This window comes from Bactrocera latifrons, unplaced genomic scaffold (genome assembly GCF_001853355.1).
Source record: "Bactrocera latifrons isolate USDA-ARS-PBARC rearing strain unplaced genomic scaffold, ASM185335v1 scaffold_270, whole genome shotgun sequence".
In the NCBI taxonomy this organism is placed as follows: Eukaryota; Metazoa; Arthropoda; class Insecta; order Diptera; family Tephritidae; genus Bactrocera; species Bactrocera latifrons.
This window is the reverse complement of record NW_017536297.1, coordinates 208,974-214,492: the sequence shown is the minus strand read 5'-3', so window position 1 is coordinate 214,492 and position 5,519 is coordinate 208,974.

The window sequence follows — 5,519 nt, the reverse complement described above, 5'->3', positions numbered from 1 at the left end:
GCAAGACGCTGGTAGTATTGGTATATTAGTAWTTCTGCCCACCAGGAAAATGCACTAGTTCAAATTAGCACTTACAGGACAGGTTAGTCTCAATAAACTGCAATACCGCTAAATTTTTTAAGTCCCAAGAACATAACCACTGCTACCTTAGTGTCCCTACGGTGCACCTTTCTTCAAGATAGTTACTCCTAGTGAATACTTAGATAGAGATTAGCCACGCAAAGCGCTGGGAAAATTCCGCATTGCTTCTAAGTAGGCAAAAATTCACTACAGAAATTAATGTAAGCACCATCCTTGAAATATCTCAGACATCTGAAATAGTTTTTATTCTAGGGGTGTTCTATCTAGCGACTGACAAAAGTTTACTCGCTAAAATAAGAAAGTGTATGTGTGATCCATCTATTTTATAAGATATTTAGTACTTAAGCAAAGTGAAAAATATTAACTTTAAGGATTCTTTATACAATTGAACAAAGATTCATGTTTATCAGACTTTTCCTAATATTCCGTATTTCGAAGTGACAATTTTCTGTAGCAACGCCCAGTTTCTGTACCAGTTCGTATCCTTGCAGAGCACTTCGTCACTGAGTTGTTGTTTGCGTATATGTGTAGCTGCAAGTATGTGCGTGTGTATACATTGCATGTTGCAGCAATTTGCAGTTGTACAAGAATGAGATTTTGTTGCAACAGCTGGTCCACTCTATGCGAAGGACAATCAGTTATGCCACAAAGCAYATGCAAATACACAGATACACGTTCTAAAGCGAGACGGCAGCTTTGGCTCATTTGAAAAGCAAATAATTATAATTAATAGCTTTCGTGAGACATCCTTATAATTAATTTCTGTCAGTTGGCAGCTGTCTGTCCAAATTGAAGAARCTGCTAGGTCTTGAGATATGAGATATGTATATCTATATGGCTGTATGAATATATATTTACGAGTGTAATTCATGGTGCTGTGACTTCCATACCCTGATACAATTTGATGGTGAAATTTTTCTAATTCTAAATAAAGAATCATATGTAGGCGCACTTACGAAATCTTAATTAATATCTCTGAAATATTCGTTTTAACTTTAAAATCCAAGAAATCATAAATCATAAAAACTGAGAGGCTCTAGTAATTCTACCTCCCGCCTTACCCTGATAAGATAAGAATAGAATGTCGGTCGAGCTGTGAACATGTCATTTCCAGATATTTATACTAAAAACAGTGAATGATAAATGTGTAGAGATTACATCTGTGTGGAATTCTTTCCTTTAAATTACTTTATTGTTAAAGGTTTATAAATTATAAGCCGCAACTCAAGAACGACTAAATCGATTTTCTACCTTGTTGAAGCAGTCTTCGCCTTGACTAGCAGAACAAAACTTAAATTTTGATCTACTGGATCTAAACCGGCAGCCCCGCTCGCGTGGAACTTAGAACTTTATTGCGTTGTTGTCAAGTATTATATATCATGTACTTTTCTCAAATTATGATTGATCCTCAACACTGTAGCTATTCCCATATTTTTTATGTTTCATGTTCCGAATGGTTTGTTTATATCGAATTTTACAAAAATCGCCGGGTCAATTAACATCCGTATTGAGACAATGCGAAGAATTTTAGCAATACTCAAAACAGTCGGAACACTGCATTAATACTCCCAAAATGAAAACCTTATTTTTAATTGATACGACGATTTCCAACTTGAATAGCCACTATGTTAGGCAAAATTGTTTTCACGTCAAGCAAACATTTACCGATAATTGCGCACAAAGCTCCATAAAATGGTCTTCGAACACCGCAAGCTTAGCTTCATCGGATCGATTACGAAACAATTATAGAATTATAGCGGGGAAGCAAGGACGGAACAAACTYGTAGTAATGTAAAGTAGTACTTTTAGATATTAACTCCTGGCCCAAAAGGTTTCCATTGGCGTCAGAAATTAAGAAGCCGGCCTATTCTGACCCGTATATCTAAGTTACGGTTGAATTTCAGAGCAACACTAACATATTTTTTAAAATACTCAAAATATTCCAAAAACAATTGTGTTGGCTGAATTTAAACAAAGTGAAGTCTTAACTTATTTTAATTGCGTACAACCAAAAAACGGTACCTTAGATAAAATAAACAACATATTTWCGTGAACTCATAATATAATATCATTCTTTTAGCAGAAAATACATAAGTAATTTAAAGCTGCTCACTCACCGCCCTTCAAAGCAATCCTCCGAAAAGGAAAAAGGCATGTCGCTGCAAAAAACTCGATCCTTCATTCGAGTGACAACAATAACAACACAGTCAACAAGAATGAACCAACAGCCAAACAAGAAGTAACTGCAATAGCAACAGCAACAACAACAGCTGGATACTTCAATTACGACAGCACAGAACCCGTGAATTGTTACCCGACGCTGTAGGGGAGTGGGAGTGTCAACAGTTGCGTGCACACACCATGAATAAATAAATTTGTGCGAAATTGCTGCTGTTATATTTTCATAATAAATTCATAAATTCGATTTATCTTTCAATCAAAATAAGAAAGTTACATTTTGTCCCTGAACTTCTAAAAGACACTTGAACAAGTACTTACACTCGTACTCTCCCCTCGCAGTGCGCAATGTGYTGGTTGCAAGCCGAAAAGTTTAGGCCAGGAATACGGCTGGCATTTTTCTTCTCTCTCTCTATCCTCTTTCGGAGTCTCATACGATCCTACGTATATTTTTACACTCGAATTTTTATTGCACATTTTCTTTCGGTAAMTTTCATATCTTTTCATTTTTTGCTTTGCTCCTTGTTGATTTATAAAATTGTTATTTATTGTTATAAGCGTCAAGTGACAGCAAAATGGCAATGCAATGTGTTACGCCCCATTAAATTTGGAACAAACGTTTTTGAAACACGTTTCAGTGATTGTTGTCGCTAGCAAATGTACATTTGTATTTGGTATAGGCTTTCAACTTTAGCAATGAAATGCTTACACAGGTGTTAGTCCTAAAAATATACATGGGTTCGCTATAATCGTACCACGAAAAGGGAATATCAAGTCCGCTACGAATTTTTTAATCATCGGAGACTCACAAGAAATCATCGGAGACCCTATTAAGTAAATATATCACCCAAGTCCGTCTGTCTGCTCGTCTGTATGTACAGAAATTCCGATATCGGACTACAGTAGGATATTGGTGCCGTACAAACTGATAGAACAAAGTCAAATGCTTGTATGGAAAATATAAAATTTTTTGAGGAAATATCTTTATAAAATTTTACATGGATTATTTTCACGCAATGCTACAATCTCCGGTTGTTCAGAACAGATAGTGGTCTACAGCTGCAAGATCAACATACAGCTTTATTTAGTAAATATCTTTACTTAATTCGACTTGAAAGTGATTTATAGGACGGATTCAAACCGCTTGCTACGTTTTCAGATTTAGTTAAACATGTAGTTGCGGGAACAAACAAGTCTGTTAAGAGTATTATAACTTTGGTTCAGCCGAATTATTGGTTTTTCTCGTATTTCCTCTGCTTAGTACCGTCATAAGGTCTGTTAAAAGTTTATGACGTTATAAAAAAAATGTAATACATTCTTGAAGAAAGTTAATTTTTGTTAATAGTGTATGGTTAAATAAGCTTAGTCTTCCCATGCATACACACCACTCTATCCGGGAAAAACTAGCGCGCCCTATTATAAAACCATTTATTATATCACCACGCCCGTACATCACTAGTTACAAAAAGACGCGTCATAAGATATTGTACAATCGTTTTGCCAACGGGCCGATTGCCTTGTCAATCTTTCGACAAYAGCGATCCTGCGCGTTACTCACTCAGCCTCATTAGCTTATTACACTTTGATACCATTCCGTTATTTTCGCACACAACGTTATTAATATCGGTCTCAGTAATTAATTTTAGTAACTTATACTTGTGTAAAACTCGTAATAAAAGTAGAGTTATATAAATTTTATTAATTTTTTCTCCATAATAAAGAAAGTGTTAATTTTATGTCAAGAAAGTGTGACCTCGAATAAATTGGGAATACATTTAATCAATGCATATTCTAAATTAACGAGACTCTGCAAATTTGTATGGGGTTTCTAACATTGACAACAAACCATAGAGTAATGGATTAAAATCTGGACGGTTAATCATCTAGAGCTATGAAACCAGAAGTATAGTGCTTTCACTTTGCTGACAGAAAACTATCCATCGGGGAAAATATTGCTCAACTGCTTTATAACGTTTTCTAGAACATCCTGCTGGTACACTTTTTCCCCAGTTTTAGCTACCTCTTGACGGAAGGGATGAGGTTAATCGAACTATCTATGAACTTTTATTTGTTAGTGTTCTTCTTTTTGTATTTTTTCTAATGATTAAAATTCATCGGCTAGTTGCTATTTTATCGAATCTCAAAAACAAATTTACAACCTAGGCAACAACCAGCAGAATTAACCACAGCTAAATTTACAATGTATACGACCACCCACAGTGTTGTATTTAAGTTTCAACGCGATTTCAAATCGATTAAGAATTATGCAGTAAAATAAGATTTTTATTTTCTTTGGTAAATCGATCTTAATAAGCGCTATTATTGGACAAATGTGAATTGTTATTATTCCTACCTCCTGTACGAAAATGATATTCTCTATTCATGATTTCGTCGAACAATGAATAAATTAATATAAAGTTTTTCCAAAACCTAGGAATATTTCCCCGGCTTGCGAGTTGCAAGAGTATAAAATTGTCAAAGATCAGKCAGCCGGTACCCCAGTTGATGAGGAAGAAATAAAATGGCTCAAAAAGATAGTGGAGGAATACGAATGCTTCCTGAAAAGGAAGCAATCCGAACCTCAGGATAAGAGCAAAAACTCGAGCAATACCCAAAAAAAAAGAATCGCTCTATCACAGAACAGCAAGGAACTCTGCCGAAAAAACCTAGGCGGAGTGAAGGGGGGCACATCAAAAACGGCAAGGCAATATAGACGGTAACTCCTCCTCATCTAGCACAATACAGGAATATCGACGCCAGATTATCGAATATGGAGCTAAGCTTTGTACTCGACAATCCCGCGTGCCCTCACTCTGAGTTTGGCTCCTCTGAAACCCTTAGGGGTTATATCAAATGCGCAAACCAAGCCTCTTTAGATTTCTGGCAGCTGATTAAAGAGGAGAAACCTAAGAAATCAAGTAGACCAATTCTGGTGGCGATTTGCGATGAATCCATAATCCTTTGAAGGCTACTCGAATTGTGCTACAGCGAATCTGACAGCCCTCATAAACGAGAGGACCATCGATATCAGCTCAATATATCAACAGACACAGACAGTCTCGTTGTGGATAACTGGAGGGTGTCCGATGCGCCTTTGCATGTCGTATCACTCCTGGACACTATTCAGCACTCGCGCAAAGATTCAGTACTTCTCTCAAATATCGGAGCCCTAGAAGAAAAATATGGAAAAATTTACTAGAATTGCCACAAAATGCCTTGAAAAAGAGGCAATAAGAATATCAGTAATCTTCAAGAACTCG